This window comes from Triturus cristatus, chromosome 6, assembly GCF_964204655.1.
Source record: "Triturus cristatus chromosome 6, aTriCri1.1, whole genome shotgun sequence".
NCBI classification, from domain to species: domain Eukaryota; kingdom Metazoa; phylum Chordata; class Amphibia; order Caudata; family Salamandridae; genus Triturus; species Triturus cristatus.
Window position 1 is genome coordinate 102,568,416 of NC_140589.1, and position 19,466 is coordinate 102,587,881.

The following is a 19,466-nucleotide window of genomic DNA, read 5'->3' on the forward strand; positions in this document are numbered from 1 at the left end:
CATAGTCGAAAAAAGGCTTCCCATAGTTGTCATATATGGTTTCCTTTTCTAAATTAGCCACAGTGTGGCACAATTTGGGGCGTAAGAAACTCCCATAAATGCCCCCTTAATGTCTGGATAATACTGCCCATCGAACTCGAAATAGTTGTAAGTCAATGAAGTTGTCAAAAGATCAAAAATGAATTTGGTTGGGAAAACTACTGGACCAGGTCTTGTGTTTAGCGCCTCCCTCACCACCTCAATTCCTTCCAGCTGGGGAATATTAGTGCACAAGGACTCAATGTCCAACACACCAACAACTCCCCAGCTGGACCAAAGTCAATGCCCTCAATCTGTACCATCATGTCGCTACTGTCACGAACAAAGCTTTCGGAGTTTTTGGCAAAATCCTGAATGAGAACACCAAGAGCCGAACCCCACCCAGATACATTAGGTCTACCAGGAGGCATGATAGATGCTTGTGTACTTTGGGCACAGTACAGGAGTCCTTGGAGCTTCTGTGTTTATATATTAAAATTCACGTGAACTTAAAAGTCAGAATTCTTTGCCTTAGAGGTAATATCAAAAATCTATTTTTGGATCTCAGATAAAGGGTTAGATCTCAATAGGGTATAATGATTATGGTTAGAGAGTTGCCGTTGAACTTCGGCTTTGTAAGACGTTGTGTGTTGGACCACAATCCCCCCGCCTTTATCAGAGGGCTTGATAGTTGGATCCTTATTGTTTTTCATTGTCAGAAGGGCCCGTCTTTCGTCAAGTGGAATGTTGTAGGGAATGTACTCGCATTGTTTTTTTTATGGGGAACAATTGTCCAAAAAGAAGGCTTTTAAGCTGAACTTTCGAAAGAATTGTAGCAATTCCATTTGAATATTGACAAAGTTGATCACCTCCTTAGGCACAAAACGCTTCCCCTTACTCAGTGATGTTATTTCTGTCGAGGAAAGGACATGCTCAGACAAGGTAAAAATGGGGTTCAGGGCAGAATCTGTATCTTAATAGATACATCTGCTATTTGGGGGGACCCCACTGGTAAAGTTTCCTGCAAGTTTGTCCCTCCCCTGGCTGGAAATTCCATTGTTGGGGTGTGCCCCTCCCCCTGCCCGACCGCGCCGTCCTTATAAATGGGGATAACCTGGTGTTTGAGGACCAGCCCTTGGCCCTTCGCCGGCGCCGGAGTCCCCGACTGAACCAGCGGAGGATTCAGGAACAGTGACCGCTGTTGTCCACTGAAACGGCCCCAAGGTTGGTAATTCTCACAGTACTGTTCCGGTTGTGTATAAAATTCACCAGCCGAGCAAGGAAGCGCTCTTTTTTTGGCTTGGATTAGTGGTGTCCCTTTGAACTTTGTTCTTGTTCTTCTTATGCCCTATTTCATCGAACTCAATGATTGTCTTATTGACTTTGCCTCGGGAATGGCAGGGCCCTCGTGGACTTTCCTTTCCATCCCGGCAGTGAGTTCAAGTTCTTTATTACTAAGCTCAAAAGCTGCATCAATTCCCAACAATAACCAGTTATTATTCTTTCTGTCTTCTTTGTATTGAGTGATTGTGTCACAGTATCATTACTGTCTTTTTGTACTAAGGCGAGGCATGTCCACCCATCACTCTGTCTCTTTCATTGGAGATGGGGCTGAGATCTGACCCATAGTCCCAGTCTGGCAGCTTCATCCGAGGTCCACAGAAGGATGCCCGTCAGCTGCTTGGCACATGGGCAGCGCTCTTCTAATGGCAGGGATGTCTGCCCACTGATGCCTTGGCGGCATCCGGCATCGATCAGGACTCCTGCAGACGCAGAGATGCAGGGATAGCTAAGTGAGCTGAACGCCTGCCAGTTGAACAAAGCGGCGGCCGACAGTCCACGAACTCCATTCCCAGCAGGGCTGACTCAGTCTTCCATCCTCTCGATGGTTGGTAAATGAACTACCATGAATAGGTGGTAATGTATTATTTACAGTGCTTAGAAACTGCAGGTGTATGGTATGAAGTGTTATACAAAAAAAAACACAAGTTATCATTATTATCAGACCTGAGTCTTTGGGGAGTACTCAGGGCACGAGTCGCATCCACCCACTTTTTTCACAGGGTGACCACCACCCTGCCAAGAATTTGGGCCCCACTGAATAATGTGCCGAACTCGTCCCGGTGTAATTTCCAAACACCGGGACACTTTCAGCAGCGCCTGCACAGTGTCTGCATTCCTTCTGCAGGCAGAGACAGAATAGGGCTTTCTTATTTAAGACTCCTGCTGGGCCCATCACAAAGGCCGAATTTGAGGGGTCATCAGGCCTCCTTTTGTGCCAGTCCCTTGGCTGGGAGCAGCAAGAAGCCCCACACCTGATGCAAATGAAGCGATGGGGAAACAAAGGCTCACACCTTGTTAGCATTTCACACATAATAGAGAGGCAACTTTTCACTTTGTTCAGTCTCTGTTTAGGAGAAATGCGTGCACTGCGAGAATATCAGAAGGGTTGGTCCTCCCCAGTATTTACACAAAGCAAATTGCATTTATACAGAGCTTACTTCCTCTGAGGAGGCGTTGAAATAATTTAATTACCACTATTGTTTCTTGTATAGCCCTACTCATTCCAATGCAGGGTGTCAGAGCGCTTTACATCAGCATGTGCATATTACATGTATAATAAATCATATATGTTTGTGAATGAATGTACAGGATGTGTTACATAAAACTGGGGGATTACAAGGTGTAGAAGTCACACATCATCTTCCATAGCTCGCTGTGCTATTTATCCTCGCAATGCGCTCAAACTTACACATGATAGACATGCTACACATACATGTGAGGGCTTTAGATCTGATGTCACTTCTTGTGATGCCACTTCCTGTACAGTCGTGGCTTGCGATGCCACTTTCTATGATGTCAATTCCTGTGATGCCATGTGTGATGTCATGCGCCGTGATGTCACTTGCATACTGCCTAACTAGGTTAGTCGGCCCCGCTTCTTTTTTTAGGACTTGTGCCCTGGGAGTACTGCACATGCAGCCGCTCCAATAAATTCCTTGCACTCAGCAATGCCTCTTTTAGGGAGTGTATGGTCCCATTCATTTTGGGTTCATTATGGCCAGAAATAAATGCAAACAAGAGGCGAGACATGATCCTGAAGCATGGGAGGCGAGGGGCACATGGAGACTAGACTGCACATGCTCCTTTGGCCTCACTATGCTATCGCTTTTGGCCATGTTTTTATAACGTGCACTAGGTGGCAGCATTCCCACATGCAAGAAATGGGTGGCAGTGAAGAGTGCTCAGGTAGGCATACTGCTACTCACGTATGTAAGACATGTAGGGTGGCAGTGAGTGCTCAGGTAGGCATACTGCTTTTAATATGTAAGAAATGTAGAGTGGCAGTGAAGAGTGCTCAGGTGGGCATACTGCTCCTCACGTATGTAAGAAATGTAGGGTGGCAGTAAGTGCACAGGTAGGCATACTGTTCATGTATGTAAGACATAAGGTGGCAGTGACGAATGCTCAGATAGGTGCACTGCTCCTCACGAATGTAAGAAATGTAGGGTGACAGTGAGTGCACAGGTAGGCATACTGCTCCTCACGAATGTAACACATGTAGGGTGGCAGTGAGTGCTCACGTAGGCATACTGCTCCTCACGTATGTAAATAATGTAGGGTGGAAGTGAGGAGTGCTGAGATAGGCATACTGCGCATGTATGTAAGACATGTAGGGTGGCAGCGAGTGCTCACGTAGGCATACTGCTTCTCACGTATGTAAGTAATGTAGGGTGGCAGTGAAGAGTGCTCAGGTAGGCACACTGCTTCTCATGTATGTAAGACATGTTGGGTGGCAGTGAGTACTCACATAGGCATAATACTTTTCATATGTAAGAAATGTAGAGTGGCAGTGATGAGTGCTCAAGTAGGCATGCTACTTCTAAGGTATGTAAGAAATGTAGGGTGGCAGCAAAGAGTGCTCAGGTAGGCGAACTGCTAACATATGTATAAAATGAAGGGTGGCAGTGAAGAGAGTTCAGATAGGAATACTGCTCATGTATGTAGGGTGGCAGTGAAGAGATAGGTATACTGCTCATGTATGTAGGGTGGCAGTGAAGAGATAGGTATACTGCTCATGTATGTAGGGTGGCAGTGAAGAGATAGGTATACTGCTCATGTATGTAGGGTGGCAGTGAAGAGATAGGAATGCTGCTCATGTATGTAGGGTGGCAGTGACGAGTGCTCAGATAGGAATACCGCTCATGTATGTAGGGTGGCAGTGAAGAGTGCTCAGGTAGGCAAACTGAAATGAAATTAAATGAAATGGCGATTTATAGAGCACGAACAATCTCCCAAGGGTGTCAAGGCGCTTGCTCATTGAGACAGGATTTCGGCTAAGGGGTTCGCAGGGACTTTAAAGACTAAACTACCAAGCCTTTAACGCCTCCCTGAAAGCCAACAGATGCGTCTCCTGTTTCCGTTTTATTGCCCCAGGAGCATTTTTTCACCCTGGGAACAACAAGATCATGTGCAGAGGATGAGAAAAGATTGCGCGCTGGGCCGTAGGGTATCGAATTCCATTTTAAAAAACCTGGTCCAATGTCCTGTGTGGTCTTAAAGACAATTCAGAGAGCCTTAAACTCTATACGTCTCTTCATTGGCAGCCAGTGTAGATCCTTGAGTGCCACTGACACAGATTTGTGTCCTGGGATGCTCAACAGGAGCCTGGCCGCCGCATTCTGCACAACCTGCAGTTTAGCGAGGCATTTCTTCCGCAGGTCGATAAAGAGCCCATTGCAGCAGCCGGTCGGGCCTAAGAGTCGGTTCAATCGCAATTCATCGGGGCGCCACACCCACACGTCTGTCCGAGCATTAGTCTGAGAGGCCCGGACGTGAAAATCCATGCCCATCCCCTAGTTTTTCCTGTGTTATACCCCAGTTCAAGTGACATATTCACTATCAGGGTCCATAGGGTTCACAAATCGTTCCTTTTGTCTTTTCTTACCAATTATCCTCCTGTCTTCGAAAATGATATGTGACACCGAATACTGTACTATACGGCCCAATTGATTGAAAGGTCTGTATACTGTACAGCATAATAAACCTGAAAATGTCAATAAAAATTTGTTTAAAAAAAAGAGCCCATTGCAGTAGTCGGCCCTTGAGAGGACAAGTGCTGAAACCACTAATTTACGGAGCTCAGCTAGGATGAATGGGAGGATTTTTCGTAGAATTTTTAACGTATAGAAAGAGAGGGAGGTAACCTGATTGACGTGGTATTCAAATGAAGCTTTGGAATCAAAAGTGACTCCCAGGTTCTTAACGTTGGTCACTGGCGTTGGTAGTGGCCCCAATTCCAGGGGCCAGAGATCAGGTGACCAGAAGTTAGTGTGAGCACCAAAAAGTAAAACTTCCGTCTTGCTGGAGTTAAGTTTTAACCCCTTCGATGCGGCGCCGATTCCCGCTGAGTGCTGACCGTTTCTTGCGCGGGCGTGGTCATGACGGAACGGTTCCGTCATGAGCACAGCTCAACCGACGCTCATGACGGACCCGTTCCGTCATGAGCACCGAAGGGGTTAAACAATTAGTAGCCATCCATTCCCCAACCTGACGGAGGCGGGAATGGAACTGTTTCAAAGTGTCAGTGGGGGATCCTGACACTGAGACGATAATCTGCGTATCGTCTGCATACGAAATAGCAGAAAACCCTAAGGACCTGATCAGTTTCGCCAGTGGTGCAACATAAATATTAAAAAGAGTGGGGCTCAGGGAGGATCCCTGTGACACCTCACATGGCAATGTAAAATTGGGTGATCTGAGGTTATCTAAAGCCACAAATTTTTCCCTATCCGACAAGAACGATTCAAGTAGGGTAAGTGCATTCCCTTTGACGCCGATTCCCTTTGGAACTTCCAGGAGTTTCTGATGGTTCACCGTGTCAAACGCCTCCGAGAGGTCAAGCAGCACAAGTACTGCACTGCCCCCCGAGTCGACGGTTTGCCTAATCATTTCTGAAGCTGTGATCAATGCCAATTCGGTACTGTGATGTTTTCGAAACCCGAATTGAGTGTCAAACAAATCATTCCGTTCAATATATTCTGATAGAATATTATTCATGGCTTTCTCCGCCATTTTCGCTGGTAGCGGAAGTCTGGAGATCGGGAGGTAGTTCTTAGGATCAGTATCATCATGATTTGTTTGTTTTTTAAAAGGGGGAGCAGGGAGGATACCTTCCCGCTGGTGGGGAATCTGCCAGAGGAGAACATTTGATTAAAAATAGGCATCAAGTGAGACGCAAAAATCTCAGGTAAAAGATGAAAGATTTTTGGAGGGCATAGGTCCAGTGGAGAACCTGATTAGGTGGATATTAGCAAGTTTATTGTTGCTTCCGTTGTCAGCGGCGGAAAAGTACATAATTCAGGAGGATCGCTACAATCAGCGCGGGTGCCTGGCGCGGTATCGGCAGTCCCAAGTCTGGCTGAAGCCACTGAAAAGGCAGCTATTTCTTGAACTCTGGGTTTGGCGAAACTGTCGTAAACCTCCTTAACTTTATCGTGGAAAAACGTAGCCACCCTGTCGCAGAATGCCTGGGTTTTGGGTGACTCAGCAACCTCAGTGTATTTGACTAATTGTTTTACTGTCAAGAAAAGTTCCTTTGACAATTTATTTGCTGTCAGTGTGGCCGTAGTGAAATAGCTAGATTTTCTTTACTGATGAGTTTTTTATACTCAAGTAAGGCTAATTTATAGTTGGCTTTATTCTCCGGATCGAGTGACAGTCTCCCCCTCCTTTCCAGATGACGATCGTGTCCTAAGCTGTTCAGTAGGTCTGGGACTACGGCTAGACATGCATTTAGCTGGTAGACCTTTGTCTATTGGTTTCCTCAGCCAGTCCTCAAATGCAGCCACAGCTTCATTTGGGTCTTCGAAGGGTAGTGGGGCGTTTTGAGCTAAAGCAGATTGAAGCACGCCCACATCCAACTTATTCCAAGGTCGGACCATTTTCCGCTGCCTGTTTATTGAATTCTTTGATGGGGATTTTGTACCGGAAATGAAAACATAACAGCTTTATGGTGCGACCAGACAATTGGCATTGGTGGAAGGCATTCTAGATGGTTATTATTAGAAAATATTCCATCCAATAAATGACCCCCAGAGTGTATGCTACTGCTCATCACGTATGTAAGAAATGTAGGGTGGCAGTGACGAGTGCTCAGGTAGGCATATACTGCTTACGTATGTAAGGGCAGCAGCATCGCCCCCCGTGGCTTTTGAGGTTTGTCCTTCGGTCTGGCTGGGGGTCCTCAGAAGGGTGAATCTGTTGTGTATGTGGCGTTTCTGCCCACAAAATAATACTGATGTAAGTCACTCCGATGTGACACTGTCTATCAGCCTTTAAAGGGCTCAAACCGGCGACCTGCAGTTACCGGACTCAAACACAAGAGCAGCCCGCACAGTCCTCCGCAGCTGGTGCTCAGCCCACTGAGCTACCTTAACTCTTGATGGCAGCTGTATGGTGGAAGTACTACCCCAAGTCCACAAATACACTCCTCAGACCCCCTCAGTCCCTCCCGTGAATGTGGCCTTCACCAAAAACCGACGCTGCCACCGTCACCAGAAGGCTTGGCAGGACGCCGTGCCCCCTCGCCCCCCCGTGCCCAGCCATCCATCACACCGAGTGAAACGTGTTTTATAAACTAATCCTCACAGGACTATCTCAATGCGAGCCGAGCTTGTCAGCGGCAGAAACACGGTCCTGCAGCCATATCTCAACCCACTGAGCTGTCCTACTGTAAATGACGATCACCTGCTCGTGATCGTTATTTTTGTTTCACCGCCAACAGGGAACAATGTCCTCATTGATTTAACTGTCATGAGTGGAGCACGGACATTGGACCATAACCAGCTCCTGGTCCCCCTCTTCTTTTTTTGATTAACTACTGTAAATGACCACAGGTTATAAACAGATAACCGACAGTTAGAAAACTAATTCCCACCCACATATCTACTAGGGGTGGGCGGAATAGCGTAGTTGCCCTACGCAAATTATCGCGAAATTGCTATAAATCTCTGCGAGCACGCGGAACTTTCGCAAAGACGCGGAGATTGATTTTCCCACCCATTTGCGATGTGTTTTTGCGTGCTCGCGGGGAAATATATCTCTAACTTGCCCATGCGGTCGCTAATGGGCGCGGCCATCTTGCCCGCGATGCTTATTTCCTGTTCCGGGTCGAATGACGTGTTCGCAATCGCAAACTCTCGTGACACACGCGAACGGATAGGAAAACTTGTCGCCGAACGCAAGGGATCTGGTAAGTCGCTACCGCGGGCGCAAAAATGCATTTTTAAAGCGCGAACAACAAAATACTTCCGCTTTCGCAGCGGATCGTGGAAGCTTCGACATCTCCGCATTCTCCGCGGAAATGCCAAAACTTCATAACTTCCACGAGTGGAACGGAACGGAAATTTTCACCCAGGCCTAATATCTACCTCACTGTGAGCGGAAGGCGCCTCGCAGGTGGTCGCACATCTGTGACACAGGCACACACCCACCAAGCTATCTTATTATGAAGGGAATGTGGGACCCGAGTTTTATAATGGTACCTGCAGCAGGGGCAGGACCCGGCGGCCTATCTTAGCGGCTGCCAGTCACCCGCGTGTAGGTGATCTGTCACTTCTATTTCGGCACTCGCTCTGCGAAGGCCGTCGGGTGGCTTTGCCTACTGTATCCTTTGCAAAGGCACATATGGGGTACACTGCCAGGCGTGGGCAGAGTCCGAGGAGTGATCAAGAACCCCCAAAAATAAATCTGTTATTCTTGGAAATCCTCATATGTCTCGCGCATCTTTTATGGGGAAGGAGGAACCGCAACCCTTCCCCCCCCCCCCTTGCTCCCCCACACCCCCCCAGAAAAGAACCTTTCCAGCAGCAAACGAACTGGCAGAAAGAAGGCTGGCTCCCCGAAGTCTGCTATATAAACGCACGGATGTTTGCATCCAGGCACCATCCAGCCATGAATGTATCCTTCCAAGGGCGATCAAACGAGTACCACTAAGTTGAGTAACAATAGACATCTATTATTCAGCGCCTTGATACTCTGGGGTGATCCGTGCGCTTTACAAATACACGTCATATGTTCTAGCGCAGAGCCCGGTTGGCACCTGCCGGCGCTGATATTATTCGGTTATTTATAACTATATCAAATATGTATCATAAATCCAATCAGAGGCAAGCACATTATCTATGTAGCCGGATGTCGGTGCCACAGAATAACCCCCGCCACTGATCATTAGATATACCTAGCCCTCCTGGCACCCCGCCCATCAGTGCGGGGTGGTCGGTACCTACCGGTGCCTGCGGGCACTGCCGCTGGGTCAGGAGCCCTCCGGACAGAGGACTCTGGTCCCGCCTGCCGCCTCTCATCAGTATTGGCGGCCACGGACCCCGGCGTCACGTGGGGAGCAATGGGCCGGCGCCCCTCATTCAAGGCCCCCATTGTGGCCGGAGCGACGGCACGGGCAGCGCCGGGCTGCGGCCACTTCCGGGCCAGGGCAGTCCCTCCTCCCGCGCTTGCCACCCATCCGAAAGTAATACCACCTGACCCGCCGCAGGCTGGCACCCACCGGGCATACCGCGTGACACGTGTCCCAGAGGGCGCAGCAGGACTGGCCTCCCACAAAACCCTCCCCGCCCGGCGCGCAACGCCCTCCTGTCGGCTGCATGTGTCCTCAGAGGGAGCCTGGGTCCATGTGAGCCTGGGTCCATGTCCAGCACAGGGCCAGGCCAGGGCGTCTGCATCCAGGCAAGGGAATCCCAGGAGACCATGGGGCACCTCTCCTTGACACATCCCACAGGGCGCAGCAGGACTGGCCTCCCTGAGACACGGCGCATAAAGCCCTCTTATCGGCCTCTTGGACCCAGGATCCTTCTGAGGACATGTCAGGGGCGTAACAAACACCCCCGCAGCCCCCGCGGTGCGGGGGGCCCCCAGTCTTCAGTACATGAAGGGGGGCCCCCTCAGCTCATCGGTAGAGAGCTGTTGAAGGTTAGCTCTAAGGCAGCTGCAATCTGCAGCCTCGCTGACCCAGGACTGAAGAGAAACAAAGTAACAAGTTACATTGTTTCTCTTCAGTCAGAGCACGCCAGGCCCATAAAAAGGGTGGGGGCTCCGGAGGCAGCACAGAGGAGACTCGGAGAGCTGACAGGGTAAAGGATGGGGGTGGGGGTGGGGGCCCCAGAGACAGCAGGCAGCACAGAGGAGAGCTGACAGGGGAAAGGATGGGGGTGTGGGCCCCAGAGACAGCATTTACCACAGAGCACTGCTCCTCTGAGGCAGCACAGAGCTGACTTGGGCCAGAAAGTTTGCAGCTCCAGAAACAGGATCTGCTGGGAGGCATTGGAAGGTGAGAGTTAGAGCCATTTGATGTTGTAATGGACAATGTATTTTACCTATGCGTTTTCTGTTTGGAGGCGAGGGAATGTGTGTGGTGTCAAGTTGACATGTATGGTTTGGATTGGAATTGTTAGTTGTGGAATTGTGTTGCGTGGATTGGATCTGTGTAGTGAAATAATGTGGCATGGTGTGGTATTGTGGACTGTGTGTCTTGGAGTGAGATTATCTGGAATGGTATTTTGTGTTGTGGAGTGGTATGTAGTGAAGTTTACTTTTGTGGTGTGCTGTTAAATATTGTAGCTTGATGTGAAATTTTGTGGTGTAGATTGGATGTATGTGGTGTGTGCATTTATTGTGTTAGTCTGAATTATGAAGTTTGTTGTGAATTATGTGGCGTGGAATGGAAATGTGTAGAGTTGAATTGTGTGACGTGGAAAGTTGCGGTGTGAGGAAAATTATGTTGAGTGGTATTATGAGGCATGGTGTGAAGTGTAGCTATGTGGAGTGTTGCTACGAGGCATAGACTGGATTTATGTGGAGTGTATGTATGCAGTATAGAGTATGGAGTAGAGCATAATTATGTGAAGGTTAATTATGTGGAGCTGAGTGGTATTATGTAAAGTTTTATTATGCTGTGTGATAAATTGTGTGGGGATGAATTGTGGAATTATGTGGCATGGTGTGGTGTATAATTATGCGGAGTGGAATTATGCAACATGTTGCAGAGTTGTATTTTGTGGAGGGTAATTATGTGTTTTAGAGTTGAGTGTAAATATGTTGTGTGAAGTGTTATTATATAGGCTGAAGTGGAATTAAGTGTAGTTGAGTTGTTTTGAATGTAATTATGTGGTTGGGAGTGGTATTAAGTTGTGTGGAATGTTATTCTGTGATGTGGAATGTTATTCTGTGATGTGGAATTACGTGGTATGGAGTGAAGTGGAAATATGTGTATTTTTAGGATTGTAATTATGTGGTATGGAATGGTGTAGGGTTAAATTATTTATAGTTGAATTGTGCGGCATGGAATTATAAGCAGGGGTGTAACACAAGCCCCAGGGGCATAACACAGGCCCCCGCAGCCCCCGCGTTGTGGGGAGGCCCTAGCGCTCCAGGGGCCCCCTTGGCGGTGCCAGCAAGCACTACACATCTGTGACCATCTGGGATAGGTAATTAATTAATATAGGTAGGTTATGTAACTTACGCTTGCTCTTGACTTTTCTTCATAAATTAAATTGTAAAATCTTTAAAAAATGATAATGGTGCACACTGCGTAGCGTGCAGATGTCTCTGCCGCCGCATCTGCGCGGTCTTACTCTTCACCCTTAGGGTGGGGCTGTTGACCAATTGTCACGCGCATTGCTGACTGGTGAAGCGAGGAGGCATCCCAGAGGCCAGAGTGGTGACAATTGAGAGGTAACATGCGACGGCGAACACCGGCCATAATTTAATTATTTCTCTGGCTAGCCTTGTTTGCCCTGACTTCTGCAGCCCGCGCGGGTGAGTCATGTCTGTTCCCCCAGTCTATGCCCCCCCCGCAGACAAGTGCACCCCACCCATAATTCATTGAGACGACCACTTGTGTGCGTAAGGTCTCCAGTTTAGAGTGAAGGCATTTAGTAAAAGAAGGGCGCCTTTGTTACATGAAGGTTGTTTGGAAAAGAGGGGGGGGGGGGTTATGTTACACATTAAAGATTGAAAGTGTGTGTCATCAGTTTCACCTGCGATTTATGTTGATTTGCAATTTTACAGAAAACACAAAAATCGTCATTGAAGTTTGTGGGCACAAGAAAATGTACCCTTCACCTATGAATTTACACCTTCTTCTGTGACTTTGGGAGAAGTTTCCTGGTTTCGCCCGACTTTGTCAAGGCAAAGTGGTACCCACCTTCCCCGAAAACTGACCCAGTTTCTTGTCGCTGATTTCTAGTTGCCGAGTGATGTTGGTTCTGAAGGGGCGGTCCAGCTGAACTGGACATCAGGGTGTGAGTGGATGGAGTGGGGGGGAGGGTTGCGGCAGAGAGGGTGAGGATTGGGGCTGTGGTGGCAGTGGTGCTACATAAATTGCAGCTTGCAGAAAAAATGGTTTCTAGCTGAAATAGATAAAAGTTACAAAAATACAGCAACATACATTGCTGCACAGTCGAATGCCCTTCGCTAAAATTGACAGGCCACCTTTCAGTTACTCTTTGCTGTTTGGTTGTTAAACTGAGACTGAGGTGAAACATTTGCCAGCACAGTCTTAAAAGGTGCAAAAATTAAAACATTTAAGTATAAGTATCGCAAAATGTGCTGCATTGGACCGCATAATTTGCCTTTTCCTGCTGCATATTTGAGTACCTGCAGCTTAATTCTCATGGCACTGCATACCATGTACTTCCCCTCTGTTTACTGCTGTCGCAAATAGCCACCAATCCTACCCCATTGATATGAAAGGAAAAAATAACATTTACAGCCTTTCTACGTTACGAAGCATGTTCTATCAGAGGTTGCACGTGACTTCCGTGGAAACAGGCACCAGCGCGTGTAAGTCTCTTCTCTTTCTGGACTTTTTTTTATAACACCAGCACAACCTTCCTAACTTGCGACCTTTGAACTGTGGGTCGCTCCGTGCACTTTTCCGCCCTGAAACCCTCGTACTCCGCTCAGTAGCAGTAAAAGGATCAATGTTTCTGGTCCATAAATGGCTCCAAATGCCTGACTTTGTGGGTGTGACAAGATTACCCAGCATCCTGCCCCAGAAACCTGCCAGCCACACAGACCTTTCCAGGCAGAGAAACCTGCCAGCCCCACAGATCTCTCCGGGCACAGAAACCTGCCAGCCCCACAGACATCTCCAGGCAGAGAAACCTGCCAGCCCCACAGACCTCTCCGGGCACAGAAACCTGCCAGTCCCACAGACCTCTCCGGGCACAGAAACCTGGCAGCCCCACAGACCTCTCCGGGCACAGAAACCTGCCAGACTCACAGACCTCCCCAAGCAGAGAAACCAGCCAGCCCCACAGACCTCCACAGGCACAGAAACCTGCCAGTCCCACAGACCTCTCCGGGCACAGAAACCTGCCAGTCCCACAGACCTCTTCGGGCACATTAACCTGCCAGCCTCACAGACCTCTCCAGGCAGAGAAACCAGCCAGCCCCGCAGACCTCCCCAGGCACAGAAACCTACCAGCCCCACAGACCTCCCCAAGCACAGAAACCTGCCAGCCCCACAGACCTCCCCAAGCAGAGAAACCTGCTAGCCCCACAGACCTCCCCAAGATCAGAAACCTGCCAGTCCCACAGAACTCAGGCAGAGAAACATGCCAGTCCCACAGACCTCTCCAGGCAGAGAATCCTGCCAGTCCCACAGACCTCCCCGGGCAGAGAAACCTGCCAGCCCCACAGACCTCTCCATCCACAGAATCTGCCATCCCCACAGACCACTCCAGGCAGGGAAACCTGCCAGCCCCACAGACCTCCCCGGGGACAGAAACCTGCTAGTCCCACAGACCTCCTCGGGCAGAGAATCCAGCCAGTCCCACAGATCTCCCCAGGCACAGAAACTTGCTAGCCCCACAGACCTCCCCTGGTACAGAAATCTGCCAGTCCCACAGACCTCCCCGGGCATAAAAACCTTTCAGCCCACAGACCTCCCCACGCACAGAAACCTGCCAGTCCCACAGACCTCCACAGGCACAGAATCTGTCATCCCCACAGACCTCTCCAGGCAGAGAAACCTGCTAGCACCACAGACCTCCCCAATCACAAAATCCTGCCAGGCCCACAGACCTCCCTAGGCAGAGAAACCTGCCAGTCCCACAGACCTCCCCAGACAGAGAAACCTGCCAGCCCCACAGACCTCCCCAGGCACAGAAACCTGCCAGTCCCACAGACCTCCCCAAGCACAGAAATCTGCCAGTTCCATTGACCTCCATGGGCACAGAAACCTGCCAGTCTCACAGACCTACCCAAACACAGAAACCTGCCATCTCCACAGACCACTCCAGGCAGAGAAACCTGCCAGTGCCACAGGCCTCCCCAGGCAGAGAAACCTGCCAGTCCCACAGACCTCTCTGGGCACAGAAACCTGTTATCCCCACAGACCTCTGGGCACAGAAACCTGTTATCCCCACAGACCTCTGGGCACAGAAACCTGCCAGTCCCACAGACCTCTCTGGGCACAGAAACCTGTTATCCCCACAGACCTGTGGGCACAGAAACCTGCCAGCCCCACAGACCTCTCCGGGCGCAGAAACCTGCCAGCCTCACAGACCTCCCCGGGCAGAGAAACCAGCCAGCCCCACAGACCTCCCCAGGCACAGAAACCTGCCAGTCCCAAAGACCTCTCTGGGCACAGAAACCTGGCAGACTCACAGACCTCCCCAGGCAGAGAAACCAGCCAGCCCCACAGTCCTCCCCTGGCACAGAAACCTGCCAGCCCCACAGACCTCCCCGGGCACAGAAATCTACCAGCCCCACAGACCTCCCCAAGCACATAAACCTGGCTGTCCCACAGACCTACACAGGCACAGAAACCTGCCATCCCCACAGACCTCCCAAGGCAGAGGAACCTGCCAGTCCCACAGACTTCTCCAGGCAGAGGAACCTGCCAGTCCCACAGACTTCCCCAGGCAGAGGAACCTGCCAGTCCCACTGACTTCCCCAGGCAGAGGAACCTGCCAGTCCCACAGACCTCTCCAGGCAGAGAAACCTGCCAGTCCCACAGAGCTCCCCAGGCACAGAAACCTGCCAGTCCCACAGAGCTCCCCAGGCACAGAAATCTGCCAGTCCCACAGACATCCTCAGGCACAGAAACGTGTTAGCCCAACAGACCTCCTAGGGCACAGAAACCTGCCAGTCCAACAGACCTCCACGGGCACAGAAACCTGCCAGACCCACAGACCTCACCATGCACAGAAACCTACCAGCCCCACAGACCTCCACAGGCAGAGAATCTGCCATCCCCACAGACCTCTCCAGGCAGAGAAACTTGCCAGCCCCACAGAACTCTCCAAGCACAGAATCCTGTTAGCCCCACAGACCTCCCCAGGCACAGAAACCTGCCAGGCACACAGTCCTCCCCAGGCAGAGAAACCTGCCAGTCCCACAGACCTCTCCAGGCAAATAATCCTGCCAGTTCCACAGACCTCCACAGGCACAGAATCTGCCATCCCCACAGACCTCTCCAGGCAGAGAAACCTGCCAGCCCCACCGACCTCCCCAAGCACAGAATCCTGCCAGCCCCACAGACCTCCACAGGCAGAGAAACCTGTCAGTCCCACAGACCTCCCTAGGCAGAGAAACCTGCCAGTCCCACAGACATCCTCAGGCAGAGAAATCAGCCAGTCCCACTGACCTCCCCAGGCACAGAAACCAGCTAGTCCCACAGACCTCCCCGGGCACAGAAACCTGTTAGCCCCACAGACCTCGCAGGGTACAGAAACCTGCCAGTCCCACAGACTTCCTCAGGCAGAGGAACCTGCCAGTCCCACAGACCTCTCCAGGCAGAGAAACCTGCCAGTCCCACAGACCTCCCCAGGCACAGAAACCTGCCAGTCCCACAGACATCCTCAGGCAGAGAAATCAGCCAGTCCCACTGACCTCCCCAGGCACAGAAACGTGTTAGCCCAACAGACCTCCTAGGGCACAGAAACCTGCCAGACCCACAGACCTCACCATGCACAGAAACCTACCAGCCCCACAGACCTACCCAAGCACAGAAACCTGCCAGTCCCACAGACCTCCACAGGCAGAGAATCTGCCATCCCCACAGACCTCTCCAGGCAGAGAAACTTGTCAGCCCCAAAGAACTCCCCAAGCACAGAATCCTGCCAGCCCCACAGACCTCCCCAGGCACAGAAACCTGCCAGGCACACAGTCCTCCCCAGGAAGAGAAACCTGCCAGTCCCACAAACCTCTCCAGGCAAATAATCCTGCCAGTCCCACAGACCTCCACAGGCACAGAATCTGCCATCCCCACAGACCTCACCAGGCAGAGAAACCTGCCAGCCCCACGACCTCCCCAAGCACAGAATCCTGCCAGCCTCACAGACCTCCACAGGCAGAGAAACCTGTCAGTCCCACAGACCTCCCTAGGCAGAGAAACCTGCCAGCCCCATAGACATCCCCGGGCACAGAAACCAGCTAGTCCCACAGACCTCCCCGGGCACAGAAACCTGTTAGCCCCACAGACCTCGCAGGCTACAGAAACCTGCCAGTCCCACAGACTTCCCCAGGCAGAGGAACCTGCCAGTCCCACAGACCTCTCCAGGCAGAGAAACCTGCCAGTCCCACAGACCTCCCCAAGCACAGAATCCTGCCAGCCCCACAGACCTCCCCAGGCACAGAAACCTGCCAGGCACACAGTCCTCCCCAGGCAGAGAAACCTGCCAGTCCCACAGACCTCCCCAGGCAGAGAAACCTGCCAGTCCCACAGACCTCCCCAGGCAGAGACACCTGCCAGACCCACAGACCTCCCCGGGTAGAGAAACCTGCCAGCGCCACAGACCTCCCCAAGCACAGAATCCTGCCAGCCCCACAGACCTCCCCAGGCAGAAAAACCTGCCAGTCCCACAGACCTCCCCAGGCAGAGAAACCTGCCAGCGCCACAGACCTCCCCGGGCACAAAAACCTGCCAGTCCCACAGACCTCACCGCTGGGGCACATGAGAATGTTTTTCTATTTTTGTGCTGTGGCCAAAATAGAATAAGCTTACTATGGGCTAATTATTGTTGCTATGTCGGTGCAAAATGAATATGTTCTGTTTTTTACCTGGTGTTAAATTGGATGTCTTATGGCCCGAAGTTGTAGGTCTGTTGTGTTTCTAATGCGATAGCTCCATAACTGTAATAACAGGCATTTCTGGCATCTTCACAGTGGCGTAAGATAAGCCCCCGCAGCCCCCTCGGTGCAGGGTGGGCCCTCAAGCTCCAGGGGGCCTCCTCTGCAAAAGTGGTTGGTGGTGGCCCGGGGAAGGGGCCCCCTTCGTGTACTTTGCAGGGGGGCCCCCTCAACTTTCGTTACGCCACTGGGACATGTGTCCGACACACGGTCAGGCCAGGGTGTTTGCTTCTGGGCAGAGAAGTGCTTCACCCCAGGCCTCCCCAGAGGCACCTCTTCTCGACACATGTCCCTCAGGGCGCAGCAGGACTGGCCTCCCAGAAACACTTCCCCGCCCTCCGTCCGGCGCGTAAAGCCCTTTCACCGAGCCCTTGTTCCCTCAGAATGAGCCTGGGGTCCATGACCGCGCACAGGGGCAGGGCAAGGCGTCTGCTTCCAGGCTGGTGCAGCCTCTACCCCAGGCCTCCCCAAGGACGCCGTCTACCCCAGGCCTCCCCAAGGACACGCTCTACCCCAGGCCCCCCTAAGGACGCCCTGTACCTCAGGCCTCACTAAGGACGCCGTCTACCCCAGGTCTCCCCAAGGACGCCCTGTACCTCAGGCCTCCCAAAGGACGCCCTGTACCTCAGGCCTCCCAAAGGACGCCCTGTACCTCAGGCCTCCCAAAGGACGCTCTGTACCTCAGGCCTCCCTAAGGTTGCCCTGTACCTCAGGCCTCCCTACCGACGCCGTCTACCTCAGGCCTCCCTAAGGACACCTTGTACCTCAGGATTTTAAGGACGCCGTCTACCCCAGACTACCGTAAGGACGCCCTGTACCTCAGGCCTCCCTAAGGACTCCGCCTACCCTAGGCCCCACTAATGACGCCGTGTACACAGGCCTCCCTAAGGACGCCCTGTACGATACCCCAGGCTTACCTAAGGACGCCCTGTACCCAGGCCTCCCAAAGGACGCCCTGTACCTCAGGCCTCCCTAAGGACACCGTCTACCCCAGACTACCGTAAGGACGCCCTGTACCTCAGACCTCCCTAAGGACGCCGTCTACCCCAGACTACCGTAAGGACGCCCTGTACCTCAGGCCTCCCTAAGGACGCCGTCTACCCCAGGCCCCAATAAGGACGCCGTGTACCCAGACCTCCCTAAAGACGCCCTGTACTGTACCCCAGGCCTCCCTAAGGATGCCCTGTACCCAGGCCTCCCTAAGGACGCCCTGTACGGTACTCCAGGCCTCCCGAAGGACGCCCTGTACGGTACCCCAGGCCTCCCGAAGGACGCCCTGTACGGTACCCCAGGCCTCCCGAAGGACGCCCTGTACGGTACCCCAGGCCTCCCTAAGGACACGCTCTACAGCAGGCCTCCCTAAGGACGCCCTGTACCTCAGGCCTCCCTAAGGACGCCGTCTACACCAGGCCTCCTAAGGATGCCTTGTACCCAGGCCTCCCTAAGGATGCCCTGTACGGTACGACAGGCCTCCCGAAGAACGCCCTGTACCTCAGGCCTCCCTAAGGACGCGGTCTACCCCAGGCCTCTCTAAGTACGCCGTCTACCCCAGGCCTCTCCAAGGACGCCCTCTACCACAGGCCTCCCTAAGGACTGTACCCAGGCCTCCCTAAGGACGCCCTGTACCTCAGGCATCCATAAGGACACGCTCTACCCCAGGCCCCCCTAAGGACGCCCTGTACCTCATGCCTCCCTAAGGACTGTACCCAGGCCTCCCTAAGGACACCCTGTACCCAGGCATCCCTAAGGACGCCCTGTACCCAGGCATCCCTAAGGACACCATGTACCCAGGCCTCAATAAAGACGCCCTGTACGGTACCCCAGGCCTCCCTAAGGACACCCTGTACCCAGACCTCCCTAAGGACGCCCTGTACCCAGGCTTCCCTGTACCCAGGCCTCCCTAAGGACGCATGGTCCGGTACCCCAGGCCTCCCTAAGGATGCCCTGAACCCAGGCCTCCCCAAGGACGCCCTGTACCCAGGCTTCCCTGTACCCAGGCCTCCCTAAGGACGCCCTGTACCCAGGCCTCCCTAAGGACGCATGGTCCGGTTCCCCAGGCCTCCCTAAGGACGCCCTGTACGGTACCCCAGGCCTCCCTAAGGACGCCCTGTACCCAGGCCTCTCTAAGGACGCATGGTCCGGTACCCCAGGCCTCCCTAAGGACGCCCTGTACGGTACCCCAGGCCTCCCTAAGGACGCCCTGTACCCAGGCCTCCCTAAGGACACGCTCTTCCCCAGAAGTGCCTGGAGTGAAACAATCTAATCTCTCCCCTCGAGTTCTCCAGTCTTCTCCC

The 19,466-nt window shown here is 52.1% G+C and overlaps 1 protein-coding gene across 6 annotated transcripts in view; it reads right to left on the bottom strand.

Annotated features, from left to right (window-relative positions):
* TMEM63B (transmembrane protein 63B) overlaps positions 1-19,466 on the bottom strand; it is a 417,772-nt gene that overhangs the window by 230,221 nt on the left and 168,085 nt on the right. The window contains exon 1 of one of the 6 annotated variants that reach the window (XM_085610288.1): positions 9,309-9,510. The exons of 4 other annotated variants lie outside the window; for them this stretch is intronic. The gene's annotated coding sequence lies outside the window, so the exon portion shown is untranslated. Of the gene's footprint in view, positions 1-9,308; positions 9,511-19,466 lie in introns of those variants that run through there. One more of the 6 variants, XM_085610284.1, reaches the window with a different exon arrangement.